Source organism: Musa acuminata, chromosome BXJ3-3, assembly GCF_036884655.1.
Source record: "Musa acuminata AAA Group cultivar baxijiao chromosome BXJ3-3, Cavendish_Baxijiao_AAA, whole genome shotgun sequence".
Lineage (NCBI taxonomy): Eukaryota > Viridiplantae > Streptophyta > Magnoliopsida > Zingiberales > Musaceae > Musa > Musa acuminata.
Genome location: NC_088351.1, coordinates 26,710,249 through 26,728,822, shown reverse-complemented (window position 1 = coordinate 26,728,822; position 18,574 = coordinate 26,710,249).

Sequence of the window (18,574 nt, the reverse complement as noted above, 5' to 3'; positions counted from 1 at the left end):
ATTTGCTTATATTGTTCCCCTGGTATCACAACTACCATGCTTTTTGTTGATGACAAAGGGGGAGAAATATATGAATTGATACTGTAAACACTGATGCTATGATTATGCCATGCTTGCATCACCAAGAGATATATGAATAGATGCTATGATTTGTATCGTGTCAAGATATCAAATAAAAAACTTGCATCGAAATTCTACGAGCTGATATCTTACCATATGATGAAATGCAATACTTGCTACAATATTTGAAATGTGTACATCATGTAATGATATCAAAATCTCACTTCGCAGCTTTACATGTTGATATCTTACAATATGATGAATTGCTACTATTACCATCATTCAAACTTGTTATATTTGAAAATGAATGTCAAGCCTTGACATCATCTTCAGAGATATACATCATGATGGAAATCATGATGGGAGTATTGATAAGTTCAAATGATTTTAACTTATCAATATATCTCTTGAATTCTTAGGTTTTGAATTCAAGAATGACTTATCTCAAGTATGGCATATAGATAGGGGGAGTTAAGGTTAACTCCATTATCAATTGATTGTCATCATCAAAAAGGGGGAGATTGTTGAATCTCGGATTTTGATGATGAAGTCAATTGTCATTTGTTATATAATCTATATGTTGAGATAAGTGTACAGGATTAACTATGATGAAAGTAAGACATGCAGCAGGAGTTGCGCCAGAGTCAAGACAATGATCACGTCGGGAGTTCGAGAGTTTGACGGAAGTTCGGACAGTCGTCGGAGGTTCTATGGGAACAAATCCGAGAAGTCCATAAGCTTGCCAAAGAAGCTCGTCGGAACTCACCAAGTGAATCGTCGCAAGTCCAGGAGTTTAGAGGAAGTCCGCAGGAGCATCACCGAGGGATCATCGGATGATCGACGGAAGTTCGCCGGAAGCTCGCCGGAAGAAGCGATTGATGCATCGGAGCAAGTTGCAGTAAATGTCTTAGTAAAAATCGTAGTTAGCACAATGATTAAGTTGGAAATGGGAGGTGATCCCATTAACTTAATCTTGGGGCAATTGGGCCCCTGAAAAACCCAAATTGGGCCGAATGGATCAACCCATTCGGACCCTGATTTCTGCCAGGCGGTTGAACCGCCCAAGGCAGGAGGTTGCACCGCCTGGGCTCAATCTCCGAGCGAGACTGGGAGGTGCAACCACTCTAGCCAGGCGATGGCACCGCCTGGAGCTCAGTCTCCGAGCGAGACTAGGCGGTGCAACCTCCCCTGATAGGAGGTGGCACCACTTGAGCTCGGTCTTCGAGCTCTGTCAGGAGGTGCAACCGCCCCTGACAGGAGGTAGCACCGCCCAGAGGCTCAGTCTTCGAGCTCTGCCAGGCGGTGCAACCGCTCCAGTCAGGAGGTGCAACCACCTGATCCCGGAATTTCGGGAATTGACAGTTTTGAGCTCCAAATTTGAACTGGGTTGAAGCCTATAAATACCCGACCCATTCAGCACTGAAAGGGCAATAAACTAACACCGAAATCTTGATCTTTTTCTATGATTCTTAGAGCTCAAAATTGTTGCAAAGGCCAAAAGTTCTTCTCCCTCTGTTCTTCCAAGTTCTGAGTTGTAAAGAGAGGAGAGAAAATTTTGTAAGGGTTGTCTCCTAAGCCCGCCAAAAGGAGTGAAACTGTAAAAGGGTGATTGGCCTTCGCCTATTGAAGGAAGGCCTCTAGTTGACGTCGGTGACCTCGTCGGTGGAGGAAGCCAAAAGTGGAGTAGGTCAAGATTGACCGAACCACTCTAAATCTCAGTTTGCATTTACTTTGAGCATATTATCTTTACTACAAACCTCCTCTAAAGCTTACTGCTTTCTGCGCATATACGATCGGGTTTCAAGCTTTGCACTTTTGAATCAGCGTTTAGACGTAAATCTGTTTTTTCGTACGATCATCATATTTCAATTTGCATTTACATTTTGATTTCAATCATAACTGCAACCTGCCTTTATATACTTGCTTAAACTGCATCTCGCCTAATCAAGTGATTTACGAATCAGCATTTAGACGTAAATCAGCTTCTTCGTACGAACGTCGTATTTCAGTTTGCACTTACACTCTGGTTTTCATCATAACTTCAAACTGCCTTCATAAATTGATTTTAACGTCATCTCGCTTGATCTTAAGTTAAAGTAATCTTAGAATCGGCTTTCACACCGAAATCATTTTTATCGTTCGAACGTGCTTTATCGTTGTAAGATTTTCGCTACACTAATTCACCCCCCCCCCCTCTTAGTGCTCTTGATCCTAACAGAATCGAACCTGGGAGTCGAGTGATTAAGCTCGATTCCAGTTTTGGTGCCGACGAGTCGCTACTCGGGGGCGATCTGGAGTGACCCGAGTAGGAATTGAACTTGGGGGCCTATTCATACCTGAATGCCATCGTGCCACATGGCGGGTCGGGTGGAGCGTCATGGGGCCTGGTGAGAATCTCCGTTTTGAACGGCCTTCGGTGGGGGGCTTTGGGATGATGGGACGCCTTTGGCGAGAGCTCCGAGGTGGGTGTATCTGGCGGATCCGAGGGGTTACAACGGATCTTTAATGCCGCGACCGTTCCTCTCCTCGGGAAGCCCTAATTGCTACCTCGCCGTGGGTTACTCACCTTTTATAATCCCCATTCAAGGTGGTTGCCATCACCTTTGCCATCAATCTTTCGTCTCGCGCTTCGACTCTTCCTTGCAACTCCGCCATCCTCTTTGCTTCAATCCTTCGCCCCAGACCCTGGGCTTCTTCCTCGTAACTCTGAGGTCGGGATGTCTTCGTCTTTGTCTTCATTTTCATCCCCTCCTCCCTCTCCTTCTCCATCTCCTTCTATAAGTTCTCGGGATGAGGTGGTGAGTGTATCTTCTGGTAGCACCTCCTCGGAGGCCTCGGAGGGTTCCGCCGTGCTTGAGGCCCTCAAGTCGTGGTATGACGTGGACTCGGTGGTGACCGAGGACATTCTGAGAGTGCTCCAGGACCGCTACCGCATCTTGGAGTGTTACGGTTGTTGAATCTCGGATGTTGATGATGAAGTCAATTGTCATTTGTTATCTAATCTATATGTTGAGATAAGTGTGCAGGATTAACTACGATGAAAATAAGATATGCAACAGGAGTTGCGCCGGAGTCAAGACAATGATCACGTTGGGAGTTCGAGAGTTCGACGGAAGTTCGGACAGTCGTCGGAGGTTCTGCGAGAACAAATCCAAGAAGTCCATGAGCTTGCAAAAGAAGCTCATCAGAACTCGCCAAGTGGATCGTCGCAAGTCCAGGAGTTTTCCGGAAGTCCGCAGGAGCATCACCGAGGGTTCATCGGATGATCGACGGAAGTTCGTCGGAAGCTCACCGGAAGAAGCGATTGACGCACCGGAGCAAGTTACAGTAAATGTCTTAGGAAATATCGTAGTTAGCACAATGATTAAGTTGGAAATAAGAGGTGATCCCATTAACTTAATCTTGGGGCAATTGGGCCCCTGAAAAACCCAAATTGGGCCGAATGGATCAACCCATTCGGACCCTGATTTCTGCTAGGCGGTTGAACCGCCCAAGCCAGGAGGTGGCACCACCTGGGCTAAGTCTCTGAGCGAGACTGGGCGGTGCAACCGCCCCAGCCAGGAGGTGGCACCGCTTGGGCTCAGTCTCCGAGCGAGACTGGGCGGTGCAACCTCCCCTGACAGGAGGTGGCATCGCCTGGGCTCGATCTCCGAGCTCTGGCTGAGCGGTGCAACCGCCTCAGTCAGGAGGTGGCACCGCCTAAGCTCGGTCTTCGAGCTCTGGCAGGAGGTGCAACCGCCCCTGACAGGAGGTGGCACCGCCCAGAGGCTCAGTCTTCGAGCTCTGCCAGGCGGTGCAACCGCTCCAGTCAGGAGGTGCAACCGCCAGATCCCGGAATTTTGGGAATTGACAGTTTTGAGCTCCAAATTCAAACTGGGTTGGGGCTTATAAATACCCCACCCATTCAGCACTGAAAGGGCACTGAATATACACCGAAATCCTGATCTTATTCTGTGATTTTTAGAGCTCAAATTTGTTGTAAAGGCCAAAAGTTCTTCTCCCTCTTTTCTTCCAAGTTCTGAGCTTTAAAGAGAGGAGAAAAAATTCTGTAAGGGTTGTCTCCTAAGCCCGTTAAAAGGAGTGAAACTATAAAAGGGTGGTTGGCCTTCGCCTATTGAAGGAAAGCCTCTAGTTGACGTCGGTGACCTCGTCGGCGGAGGAAGCCAAAAGTGGAGTAGGTCAAGATTGACCGAACCACTCTAAATCTCGGTTTGCATTTACTTTGAGCATATTATCTTTTCTACAAACCTCCTCTAAAGCTTACTGCTTTCTGCACATATACGATCGGGTTTCAAGCTTTGCACTTTCCGAATCGGCGTTTAGACGTAAAACAGTTTCATCGTACGATCAGCATATTTCTGTTTGCGTTTACGTTTTGATTTCTATCATAACTGCAAACTGCCTTTATATCCTTGCTTAAACTGCATCTCGCTTAATCAAGTGATTTACGAATCAACATTTAGACGTAAATCAGTTTTTTCGTATGAATATTATATTTCAGTTTGCGCCTACTATCTGATTAGAATCATAACTGCAAACTGCATTTATATCTTTGCTGCATCTTGCTTAAACAAAAGTTAAAGTGATTTACGAATCGACTTTCTTACCAAAATCACTTTTAACGAACGAATGCAGTTTTTATTTTTCGTAGAAGGTTTTTCGCTGCACTAATTCACCCCCCCCTCTTAGTGCTCTTGATCCTAACATCGGCCTACACGCCCCTCGGCCTGGGCAGCGGCCATACGATGGGTTTCCCGACGGATTCGAGTTAATAGTGGGGGTGCTTGAGGCGGGGCTATGGTTCCCAATGCACCCTGTCATAAGGGATCGTCTTCACTATTGGGGAATCTCCCCAATCCTAGGTGTCACCAAACTCCTAGCGCTACTTGGTGGCTTTCATCTAGGAGTGTCGGGGGGCTAGTATCGAGCCGTTTCGACCCCTTTTTCTGGCTTGCTTTCACCTGGGCAGGGGACTATCCAGGTATTACTTGACCGCCCGTAGCGGTTTCAAGATCATTAGTGTGCCCTCCAACAACAAAGGTTGGAAGAAGCGTTTCTTCTATATTAGTTGCGATCAAGAGTGGGGTTTCAGCACTAGGTCGTGGATTGTCTGAGGGGTATCATGTCCTCTTCTCGGGCGATTAAGAAGATGACCAAGGAGTGGATGGTTGAAGTGAAGCTGAGCCCCGCCACCAAGGGTATGGCCATTTAAATATAATGGCATGTTCGCTCGTCCCGAACTATCTGACTGCTACCAACTTTTGCAGAAATGGCGGACCTGCGATCGATGAAGAAGACAGCTAGCGCCAAGGCCATCGAGCCCCCGTCTCGGGATGGGGAGGGCTCTGGAGGCATGGTTGTCCCACTGGGGGGTACGCTAAAGAGGGCGACGGCATCTCTGGCATCGGCATGCCCTCTTAAGAAGATGAAGACGGTGGTTCGGAAAATGCCCACGAACCAGGCCACCCACTCAAGCACCCCTCTAAAATCGCCCAGGGCCACTGCCCAGGGGGGGGGCTCGGGGAGCATGAAGGGGAAAGGGTCGGTCGGGTTGTCCGGTAGTAACCCTTCCAAGAGGGCACCGACGTGCCCATTGCCGATATGGGAGTTGTGCCACATCTATTCCTGGGCCGATGGTGGGCAATACCAAGCCCAGACTATGGTCGATCATCTGGCCGGGGAGCCGGGGGCCCCCTACGCCACTCGGTGGCCGACCCTTAAGGTCGACAGCCATCTCTAGGGCGATGTCCTAACCGCCTAGGAGTTCGTTCGAGGGGAGCTGTACCCAGCCCTGGTCAGGGACCTCTACAGCTCCACCTCCGAAGTGCTAGTAGAGCGAGCGGCCAAGTCGCTCGTCTGGTAAGCAGTGGCTTCCTTTCCCTACCCGATCCCCTCTTGCTTGGGTGCTGACACCGATCCTTGTGCAGAGCTAGCACTATGGTATGGCGTTGTTCGACCGAGTCCTCGACGCTGGGCGGGTGATCGGGCACCAGTCGAAAATCGATGCCGCCCTTCAACTAGAGAACCTGGAGCTACGAGCCAAGGGGGGTCCAGAGGCCATTGCCACGGCCAAAGAGCGCGCCATGGCACTGGGTGAGGAGGTGGCTCGTTTAAAGATCGAGCTGGAAGAAAGCCAATCACACATTCGTTCACTGGATGACGAGCTGCTGACCCTCTCCTAGGACGTCGAGACCGCTAGGGCGACGGCCTAGGCCGCCGAGGAGGCCCTGAAGGAGAAGCGGCTAGGGTTGCCCAAAAGGGTCGAGGAGGTGATCACCGGGTATAAAGCAGCTGCTGGGTTCGAGAGTGGCTTGGTGAGGTTAGGTCGGGTCACATACAAGTACGGGTACTGGGTGGCCTGCACTCGCTTCCGGGCGAAGTACCCGGACCTGGAGCTGGAGTCGGAGTCGTTTGTCGATAACCCGGTGGATCAGGACGTTGACATGCCAGCGAACATCCCCTTCGACGATGGGCCCGCTACTCCTCCCTCGAGCTAAGGGCTGCACCCCCTCTCCTTTTGTCTTTTACTCTGGTCGGGCTTGGGGCCGTGCCGCCCGACCGCCATGTGTGTCTCTTCTATCATTAAGAAGCACTTTTATTTTGAAATTCTAACTTGCTATTTTCCCCAACCATGGGTGCACAGGCCCCATATATCTTTTCTACGTCCCAACCAGCCTCCTTTATGGGTAGAATTTTCTCAGGTTTGCCGCATTCCATGTTCTTGGCAGGGGGCTTCTCTCCATAGTCTCGAGTCAGTAGGTCCCCTCTCGGACCACATCATAGACTCGATAGGGACCTTCCCAGTTGGGTGCGAGCTTTCCCCTTACTCGGGTCAGGTCGCTCACTTCTACTCTTCGGAGGACGAGGTCCCTGACCTTGATTGGGCGTGGATGGACCCTCTGGTTGTAAATCTGAGCTGTCACCTTCTTATGTGCCAAGATACACAGATATGCCTTGGCTCTCCATTCCTCAGGTTTGCTTGGAGCCCCTCCTCGGAGTCTCCTTGCTCATAATTGGAGGTGCGCAGGGTCGAGAATAATATTTTGGGTGGCAGGATAGCCTCGGTCCCGAACGCCAGGCTGAACGGAGACTCCCTCGAGGCGGTTTTGGGAGTCGTTCGCATTTCCCATAAGACGCTGGGAAGCTCGTCCACCCAGGCACCATGTGCATCTAAGATTCTCATCTTGAGGCCTTCCAGAATTGCCCGGTTCATCACCTCAGTTTGGCCATTGGTTTGGGGGTGCGCGGCAATAGGCTTTGAACTGAGTGTTGTTGAATTGAGTTTCGTTGTCGGCGACGATAGCCTTCAGGATCCCGAACCTGGTGATGATATTCTTCCATGTGAAGCTTTGGACTTGCTTCTCGATAATGGAGGCCAAGGGTTCGACTTCCACCCACTTCGTGATGTAGTTGACCCTAACTATGAGAAAGCATCGCTGACCCAATGCTGGAGGGAAGGGTCCAAGGAGGTCGAGCCCCCATTGGGCAAAGGGCCAAGCCACGTCTATCGGAGTAAGGGGAACAACTGGCCGGTGCGGCAGTCGGGCGTGCCGCTGGCATTGTGGGCACTACTGCATGTATGATGTTAGGACCCTTTTCTGAGCTTTTGAATAATGTTTATTGAATCTATTTAGTTCAGTTGTTTATTGAATTCAGTTAGAGTCAGGTAGAGGTTTATTTTATATTTATTTATTATTAAGAGTCCAAGTCCTGGACTCTAGGTGGAACTCTATAAATAGTGATGTAACCCTTTCTATTAAGAATCAATCAATCAATGAAATGTTATTCCACTTTATGGACAAACCCTAGGAGGTCGATTCCCTCGAAGTGATCAAGGAGGGCCGATCCCCTCGAAGTGATCAAGGAGGGTCGATCCCCTCGAAGTGATCAAGGAGGTCGATCCCCTCGAAGCGATCATTATCATTCCCTTTTCTCCTATTTCTTCCACGATAAGTCTTTAGGGTCTTATCAATTGGTATCAGAGCGACGATAAGACTTTAGGGTCTTATCATTTGGTATCAGAGCAGCGATCCTTGGCATTCTCGCTATAGTGTTGTCGTAGCTATCAAAACAAAATAATTATGTGAGGAAGGGTGAAGCCAACCGCGAACGCCGATCCTTCTCAACTGAGAAGGAACCTCTGCATCTTGGTCAGTGACCATCGTTGCCCCTTCTTCATTGCCATCACTACTGCCCAGCCAACAGTCATCACCACCGCCACTGCCCCCTTGCTGCAGTTATCTTCATCTTCGTTAATATATATATATATATATATATATATATATATATATATATATATATATATATATATATATATATATAGGGAAGAAGAAAGAAGAAGAAGAAGAAGAAGAAGAAGAAGAAGAAGCTGCAGCCACCCCTGCTTCCCCTACCAGACCCTGCTTTCGGCCAGCCCACCCGCCACCGCTGCTTCCCGACCGACGGACCGCCGTCGCCGCCGCAGCCACCCCTGCTTCCCCTACCAGACCCCTACTTTTGGCCAGCCCACCCGCCACCGTTGCTTCCCGACCGATGGACCACCGTCGTCGCCGCTGCTCCCCCGCGGCCAGCGACCTCGCCTCATCGCTGCCCACATCTCGCTCGAGCGAGAAGGGTCGTGGCCGCCATTTCCCAGCCAGCAGACCACCCATCGCCGCTTCTACCATCGGCGACGCTGCCCTAGCCACACCGCCATCGCTGCCTTCCCTTGGTTGTAGCTTCGGCCGCGCGATTTGTCGGCATCGCTGTTTCTGTGGTGCGATAGAAACAGAGCAGTCGTCAGTCCCTCTGCTACCGTAGGCGCCGGTTGTCTCTACCGCCGCCGCTGTTGTAAGCATAAAGTCTATAATTATGCTATATATGAAATGCGAAAATAACTTATATGCCAGGATTGAAATCAAAATGTATAGATCTAAATATTTACGATGCGTACCTTTTGATGCTATCTCTTCAGAGATCTCGTTTGATCTACTAAGCACCGTCTTTAATCCAAGATTGCTGCTTTATCCAAGATTACTGTAGGCACCATCTTTAATCCAAATCCATTGTAGAATCTGCAAGGAGTGCAAGGAATAGATCCTTTCTCCTCTCTTCCTATCCTTTCACAGGACCCACTGAGATTGATGGAATTTTGGGGAGAAAGGGTTTTGGGGGAGAAATTAAAATCCCTCGGAGAGGTGCGTCTGTACGTAATGTGCCAACGCTCACCCAACCCTAGAGGTCATGTCCTTTTTATAGGCGAGAGCAGAGGGTCTACGATGAGATCTCAGGAGATTTCCTCCCATCAAGGTTATCTCCCGAGGAATCATTGGACTCAGTCTATTGGCTAAAATATCTTAACGGAACCCAATTAGTTATTATATTATATATCTTATTCAATTATAAAAGGGTCACATAATCTAACATTCTCCCACTTGGCCCATTAATTGATAAGATATAAAAGATATATTCAAAATCAAAATAAACAAAACAAATTTTGTTTAAAAACCAATTTTACCTAATTAGATTCCAAGGAATTTTGAAAAGCATTTTATACATGGCCATGTTTTAAAATAAGCCAATAAGTCCAATAAACACAATAATACTATATTAAGTTCAACTATCAATGCGAATCATAGCGATTGTATTTCATCAATGTCATACTCCCTTCTATGTACCACAACACTGTTAGTCTTTCCTAATATAGTCCATAATGACCCTTATAATTTATCTTTTCAAGACAATCCTGTTATTACATTCAACTATAATATGCATAAACATAAATGTAAACAGGATAGTAGAAACAGATAATTAAGCAAGAAGAATGTCAATAATAGTATCCACATATACATGCATCACCGTATCCTTTATGACTTGCTCACAAGCCCCATTCTAAGAACATGTTCTTTGAATATTTTACATTGTAAGGCTTTTGTCAATGGATCAGGAATCATCATAGTGGTGCTCAAGTTCTCAATTGACACTTGCTGTTTCTAGACTCTTTCTTTAACCACCAAGTACTTTATCTTAATGTGCTTGGAACCACTAGAGTGCTTGCCATTCTTAGAGAAGAAAACTGCTATAGTGTTATCACAAAATATCTTTAGCGGCCTGGCAATTGAGTCGACTACACTAAGTCCCGAGATGAAATTTTGCAGCCATAAAGCTTGATTTGTTGCCTCAAAGGATGCCACAAATTCAGCTTCCATTGTTGATAATGCAATAAGCGATTGCTTTGCACTTTTCCAAGAAATTGCCCTACTAGCTAACATAGATACAAATCCTGAAGTGGACTTCCTACTGTCGAGGCAATTTACAAAATCAGTATCTGAATATCCTATCACTTCAAGCTGATCTGATCTCCTGTATGTGAGCATATAATCTTTCGTCCCTTGCAGATATCTCATTACTTTCTTTGCAGCTTTCCAATGTTCCATTCCTGGGTTGCTTTGGTATCTTCCCAGCATTGCAACTGCAAAACTGATATATGATCTTGTACAAGTTTGAGCATATAATAGACTTCCAACTACGCACTCATAAGGAATATTTTTCATTTGATTCTTTTCTAAGTCATTTCTTGGGCACTGGTTTTGACTGAATTTTTCACCTCTAGTAATTGGTACATCATTGGCTAAGCAAAGCTGCATATTAAATCTTTCTAAGATACGATCAATATATCCTTTCTGAGACAATCCTAATAATCCTTGAGATCTATCCCTGAATATCTAAATGCCAATAACATAGGCTGCCTCATTCATATCAACCATCTTAAAGTTCTTGTTGAGAAATATCTTGGTTTCGTGCAATAAACCAAGATCACTACTGGCAAGTAAAATATCATCCACAGTAAAATAAACTTGCTCCCACTTACCTTCAGATATATACACTAATCAACAGTGTTTTCCTTAAATCCGAAGGAAGTAATGGTATTATGAAATTTTATATATCATTGTCTGGAAGCTTGTTTAAGGCCATAAATGGATTTCTTAAGTTTACAAGCCCAATTTTCTTTTCCCTTTTCAGTGAATCCTTCAGGTTGTTCCATATAGATTTCCTCATCCAGATCTCCATTCAGAAATACTGTTTTCACGTCATCTGATGCAACTCAAGATCATAATGAGCTACCAATGCCATGACGATTCTTAATGAGTCCTTTCTTGAAACTGGAGAAAAAGTCTCATTATAGTCGATGCCTTCCTTCTGAGAAAAACCCTTGGCCACAAGTCTGGCTTTATATCGTTCGATATTGTCCGTTGAGTCGTGTTTTGTCTTAAAGACCCATTTACAACCGACTCTTTTACAATCATTGGGCAATTCAACGAGATCCCAAACATCATTCTGGACCATTGATTTTAACTCTTCTTTCATTACATCATACCATTTTTCAGAATCGTTACTTTCTATAGCTTGTGAAAACGATAAGGGGTCTCTTTTTATTCCTATATCATAATCTGATTCTTGTAGATATACCACATAATCATCAGAAATGGCATGTTTTCTTTTCCTTTGAGATCTTCTCAAATCTGCCAATTGTGATTGTTCTACAAGATCATCAGCGGCGACATCAACATTATGTGAGAGTTCTTCGATGTTATTTTGTTGTTCACCCTCATCAATACTCTCATTGATTTTAGAAACAACAATCTCTTGAATAGGAGATGATATGGGAGAATTAACCTGAATATCCTCGATATCAAAATTAATCCTTCGAGATTTTTCACTCCTATTGATTTCACCATTTTCTAGGAATTTTGCATTACCAGATTCTACTATTCTCATAATTAGGGCAATAAAATCTGTATCCCTTAGATTTTTCTGGATAACCAATAAAATATCTTGAAATAGTTCTTGGATCCAATTTCTTTTCATATGGATTGAATACTCTTATCTCCGCAAGACACCCCCAAATATGTAAATGTCTTAGACTGAGCTTCCTACTAGTCCATAACTCAAATGGAGTCGATGAAACTGACTTGCTAGGAACCCTGTTCAAGATATACATAGTTGTCCTAAGAGCTTCACCCCATATCGACTCAGGTATAGAGGAATAACTCATCATGCTCCTAACCATATCCATCAGAGTACGATTTTGTCTTTCAGCAACACCATTCTGCTGTGGCACACCTGGTAATGCATATTGAGCACAAATACCCCGTTGTTCTAGGAATCTAGCAAAAGGGCCAATATTCTGACCAGATCCATCATATCTGCCATAAAATTCACCACCTCTGTCAAATCTGATAATTTTAACTTTTCTATCTAATTGTCTCTCAACCTTATTTATGTATACTTCAAGAGTATCAATGGCTTGAGACTTTTCATGTATTAGATAAACATAGCTATATCTGGACAGATCAAATACTTTTATCCACTAAAACAAGGAATATGGAGTGGTCCGTAGAATAATCTCAAGGAGTTCTTTACTTCTTGTGGCATTTTTCTTTATATGTTTAGTTTGCTTTCCCTTAATGCAATTTATACAAACATCAAAATCAGTAAAGTCTAAATATTCCAAAATATTATCCTTCACTAATCTTTCAATTCTTTCCTTGGAGATATGCACCAATCGTCTATGCCACAATATAGAAGATCTTTCATTATTGAAACTACGTTTCAATCCAACATTTGATTGTAGGGTCATTAATGTCTTTGCAAAATCAAGATCCAAATTAATTCTGTACAAACCATCACAGAGAATTTCATAACCAACTTTTATTGAATCATAAAATATACTGAGTTTGCCACTACCAAAAGAAAGACAATATCCTAACTCATCAATTCTAGAAAGAGAAACCAAATTTCTAAATTGTAGGGACATAAAATGTATCAACAAGATCCATCAAGTGACCCATCTCTAAGTGTAGACGATAAGTTCCCATTGATATCACTTTTGCTTTAAGACGATTTCCCATAATGATGAATCTTTTATGTTCTTTTAGTTTTCGAATTGAAAGAAATCCCTACATGTTATTTGTAACATGAGTTGAAGCACCAGAATCAATCCACCAAGTGTTAGAAGGAACTTCTGTAATGTTTGATTCGAAACATACAAAGGTCTAGTTAATACCTTTCTTTTCGAACCAAGTCTTGCGTTTAATGCAATCCTTCTTCACGTGTCCTTTCTTGCCACAAAAGAAGCACTTTACAATAAATGCTTTCTTTTCATTAGTCCATTTAACATTTCCAAACCCAGTAAATTTCTTTGATTGATAATGCTTCAACTTTCTTTTCTTATTACCAGCTCCTTGAGTAGTGGCCATGACATTATGCAAACTTTCCTACCTTAATCTCAATTCTTCCTGAACATACATGCTAGTCAACTCATTCAAGTTCCACTTATCCTTATTTGTGTTATAGTGAATCTTGAATGGGCCAAACTGAGAAGGAAGAGAATTGAGAATAAATTGCACGAGGAAAGATTCATCAACATTCATGCCTAATGTTTTAAGTTTTGCAACTTTGTCAGCCATATTGAGGATATGATCCTGAATTCCTCGAGTGCCATCATACTGAGCCGTAGTTAGTTCTTTCATTAATGTCCCAGCCAATGACTTATTAGCATATTTAAATATGTCTTCAATAACCTTTAAATATTCCTTTACGCTAGTTGCAGTCGGTAATGAAGTCTTTATGTTATTTGCAATTGTCATTCTTATGAAAATTAAACTAAGTCTATCAGATCTTTCCGAAGCCTTCATTTCATTTACTTGTTCTACAGTACTTTCATTAGTCAAGTCTACAGGCTTTTCAACAAGTAATGCTAAATCAAGATCTAATACACCCAATGTGAATTGCATATGCTCTAACCATTCTGAATAATTTGATCCAGAGAGTACAGAGACACTTGAAGCATATGAATGTATATACGGAAGTACCACTGCAAAAATATAGAATAACATTAATACTTTGAGTTTGTCAAAAATTGATGAACTATTGATATCATATATATTACACCTTTTGGGTGAAATATTAACATATATAGTATTCACTCAAGAATATTTATGGAGGACTAATACCATCCTTGTGGAATAGTATTGTTATCTTTGGGTATACAACCCTAAACTGCAAAGATATCCAAAAACAATATCATCCTACCCCATCATATAATTATTTGAATTAGATTCTCCTTTGGAATTATCTAAACCTCCTAATTATATGTGTCATTATGAATATTATTTCCTTAATGTCATTTAGGACTAATTCCTTAATATTATTTTATAAGTCACTAGTCCAGGTCACTTTAGTGGCTACAAGACTAATGCAATGATATAAAATAAAAAATGTCCTATAAATGACAAAACTTTTATTGTAATTCATATCACAAAAGTCTATCATCCCAAGCCACTTTGGCAACTACTAGTCGGATAAAACCTAAGGAAATAAATTACAAATAATATTCATCTATTTCTTTAATTTTTGCTAAGCAATTCAATAATAAAATAATCATAATAATTATTAAATATTAATGCAAAGCAGTTCAATAATAAATAACAATAATAATTATTGAACATTAATGCTAAGCAATTCAATAATAAATAACAATAATAATTATTAAACATTAATGCTAAGCAATTCAATAATAAATAACAATAATAATTATTGAACATTAATGCTAAGCAATTCAATAATAAATAACAATAATAATTATTGAATATTAATGCTAAGCAATTCAATAATAAATAACAATAATAATTATTGAACATTAATGCTAAGCAATTCAATAATAAATAACAATAATAATTATTGAATATTAATCAATATGAAAACTCATGATAATCATGATAACATATAAATCATGCCTTCATGTGAAAGGTAAATATTATTTCATAATTTCATATATATATACATGTGAATAAATAAATAAAATTCCAAAAAATAATAATTGGATTTTAATTTTATTTACCACATGTAAAATCAATAATTTATATAAATCATGCATGTGAAAGGTATACATTATTTTCACAATTTCATATATATATATACATGTGAATAAATAAATAAAAGTCCAAAAACAATAATTGGATTTTTAGTTTTATTTATCACATGTAAAATCAATAATTCATATGAGAAAATTATAAAATAAACCATAATATATATTTTTTTTAATAAAAAAATAAATCCAATCAAATAATCAAAAATATAATTATGATTAAAATTAATCATAATTATAATAAATCATATTTATCAATTTATAATTGAGAAAATGAATTAAATTTCTCAATTTTGATAAAACCATAAATATTTGAAATGTTATAAATCAAAAATATGCGAAAGATAGAACTGTAATTTTGGCATAAATTAAACCCAAGGGTAAAACCGTAAATATATTGACAGAACATAATCTAAAATTATGAAATTTGCAAAGGGTAAAATTGTAATTTTGCAAAACCTTGCCTCGAGGGCAAAACCATAATTATGCCAAAACCCTAATCTGCCTTCACCGCCGTCGCTTGTGCGAGCGGCGTTGCCGCTGATGCCTGCGGGCCAGCCGCTTGTACGCAACTGCGGGTTGTAAGTGACTACGAGCTGCCGCCTGTACACGGCTGCCAGCAGCAGTTCTAGCCTGCGCGTGGCCGCTGCCGCCACGGCGCTACCACCGCGAGGCTACTATTTCTCACGCGCGGCCGCTGCCGCTGCGGCGGTTCCTGCCCGCGCGTGGCTGCTGCCAACGCGCGGTCGCCGCCTGTGCACGGCCTACTCACGCACGGTCGCCACTTGGGTTGTCTGCCTGCGTGTGGCCGACCTGTCACGGACTTAGCTGGTTTTGCCTAAGTCGTGCGGCACCCTTGCGTGTCCGTCCGCAAAGGTCAGCCTCCCCGAAGTCTCCCATAGTCCCTTAGGTCCCACAAAAGAAAGAACAGGACAGAGAAAAGGCCTCACTCGGGATCCACAAGCAAACATCTCCGAAAAACACTTTATAGACAATGCAAATTACAAACAGACTTTACAAGCTCTGAATAGTTGCACAACAAAGGGTAAAATGGTCCATTACAGACCGAAAAGCTCTCGCACGTGTCCACATGACACAACCTTTATTTACAAGCCTAAAGAGGCCACCAACCCAACTAACATGGGACTATTTAGCCTTCGGCCGCCCCTCTACCTGTTGTACAAGGCATGAACATGCCAAAAGACAACGGACAGACATAAGCATTACATCCAACATCTTGTTTAGAAGTTTGTCCGTTACATTCTCCCCCACTTATCCCTTCGACGTCCTCATCGAAGCCTTTGTGAACACTGCAACTCTTCGCCTTTGCTGAGTCTTCAATCTTCTGCTCCAGCTGCAATGCGCCTCCTGGCTCCCAGCTGCTCTCCGCTGTTGTTTCTGAGTAGTCGAACCTTTGATCCGCCATGCTGCTTCAACTCGCCAATGACTCTGACTCTGGTATGGGGTTGGCTGAGTTGTATTGATCCTCGTTGATTCCTGCGGATCCACCAAATGAAGGAAAAGACCATCCTTACTGTGCTAGTCTCTCAAAATTTCCCCATACTGCTTGAACTGGGTGGATGCTTGTTGGAGCTTTAACGAGCATCGCCTCGCAAACTTCTGAAGTTTTGGGTCCTTCCTCCACAAAATCTGCTCATTGACTCTTCTTTCAGTTAGTTGTCACATCCAAGTAGGTTCGCATCACTTCCGCTTTCGATTGGCGTTTCGTTGGGAAATGAGGCGGACAATCTACTCTCAGTAGCACTGATCACCGTTGGTGAGGATTTGACAACTATTGTCTTCCATTATCTTCAAAGGGTCTTTGAACTTGTGCAGCGCTCCTCTGCTGGATAGATAAGAGAATTGGGGTACTCGGTTTCGCCCATTCTCTTAAGAGTTGAGAAGGCAAAAGTTACTTGACTTCGCCCGCCTCCTCGAGGTTGTACTTCATGCATCGAGCTGGTTACTGGCCTTCGCCTGCTCTTTGCTCACACTTCTGAAGCACTTGAAGTGTTTGCACTCCTTGCGTTGAGTTAGCTACTGTGATTCACCTTCTCAATGCCATTGAACTTCTGGAATGCAGGAAGTTTTCACCCCAACTTGGAGTAATTCTCTGATAGATGAGATCGCCACTGGGATTGTACCGTCTTCTCCATCAACCCTGTCGCCTACTCCACTGAGTAGCAAAGGTACAGCACCGCGTACTGCCTGCTTCGTTCCTTGGTCGTGCACTCTTGCATGACCCGAAGTCCTTCACTTACGGCTATCTTGATGAGAAACTTGTTGACACTGGTCTTACGAAGTTTCTTGGCCTCTGCCCTTCAGCCTTGTCTCGGTACTTGGAGATTGCCTCTGCATGCTCCACCTCCTCGGCCCCTTTCACGACCAAGCGCTCTCCCTCCATGAGAGCAAGGGATCAATGACTTGCACGGAAGTCCCGCCTCTGCGGTACCATAGCGCTGCCATGCCCATGGCCCTACTATCCGTCGCCTCGCCTCTGTATCCCTTTTCTTCACAATCAGTAGAGATGTCTCCGTGGCACTCCTCTGAGTCCACCTCCATTCTAACTGATGCTTGATTTTGGGTAGCTAAGTCCCTCTGGACTCATCGTCGCTTCCTCGCCCTTTTCGACCCCCTGCTTCAACACCTCTGTGTTCTCCAAGCAGTCCGTTTGGTCGATGGAAAGACAGACTACAACTCTCATGCATGGCCTCTGCCATCACGTTGTAGAGTTTGCACCGATTCTGTTCTCCTTAGCTTCCTTGGTAGCAACGTTCGCTTACTCGACCTTGTCCTCTGACTTGTCGGGCTCCCTTAAGCGAATATGAGCTTTGGAGCAGTCCAACTCTCCAGTTGCTTCGATCATACCTCTACATGATCAAGTCCCTCCCATGGAACTCACTGGTACTTGCATTCGAACTTTTCCCTTGGTGGAACCCAGCCCCCATATGCTGATGACCAAGGTTTTCATCCGATGCAAAATTCGGTGCACGCCCGGAAGACCCGCCTCTGTGGTACCATGGCCTTCACTCCTTGAATCCATAGCCCTTCTTGTCGTCGTGTTGTTCACCAAAGCGGAGCTCCCAGTAGCTCCCGATCATACCTCCATATGATCTCATCCCTCACGGGACAAGGTTGTGTGAATCGCATTGCCACGAACTGCTCCACCATGATCCGCTGCACCATGTCGCCTCCTGGTGACATCTCCATTGCATTCTGATCCCTGTGGAATAAACTCAAATTGTGAACCCTCCATGTGTGGCCTCTGCCAATACATCGCAGGGTCTCTTACACCTTCGATTTTGTTCGCTCCTTTGGCAATCGACCTTCATCCACCCACTCTTGGGTCACACCTAAATGAAGCACCGCTCTAGGACAGTCCGTCGCCTAGTAGCTCCCAAAGTCCACCGACTTCACTGTAATTTGTGCACCATTGCCTGGATCCTGGGCCTCTGCCCCTACCAGCACAATCACCGCTGCACACTGCTTCCTTCATGACAATTTGAATGGCAACACTGTGGCATATTCTTCAAGAGTACCCGCCTCTGCGTCCTCTTGCCCCATGCTAAGGCCTTCTGAACCCAACTACGCCTCCGCAAATTGAGT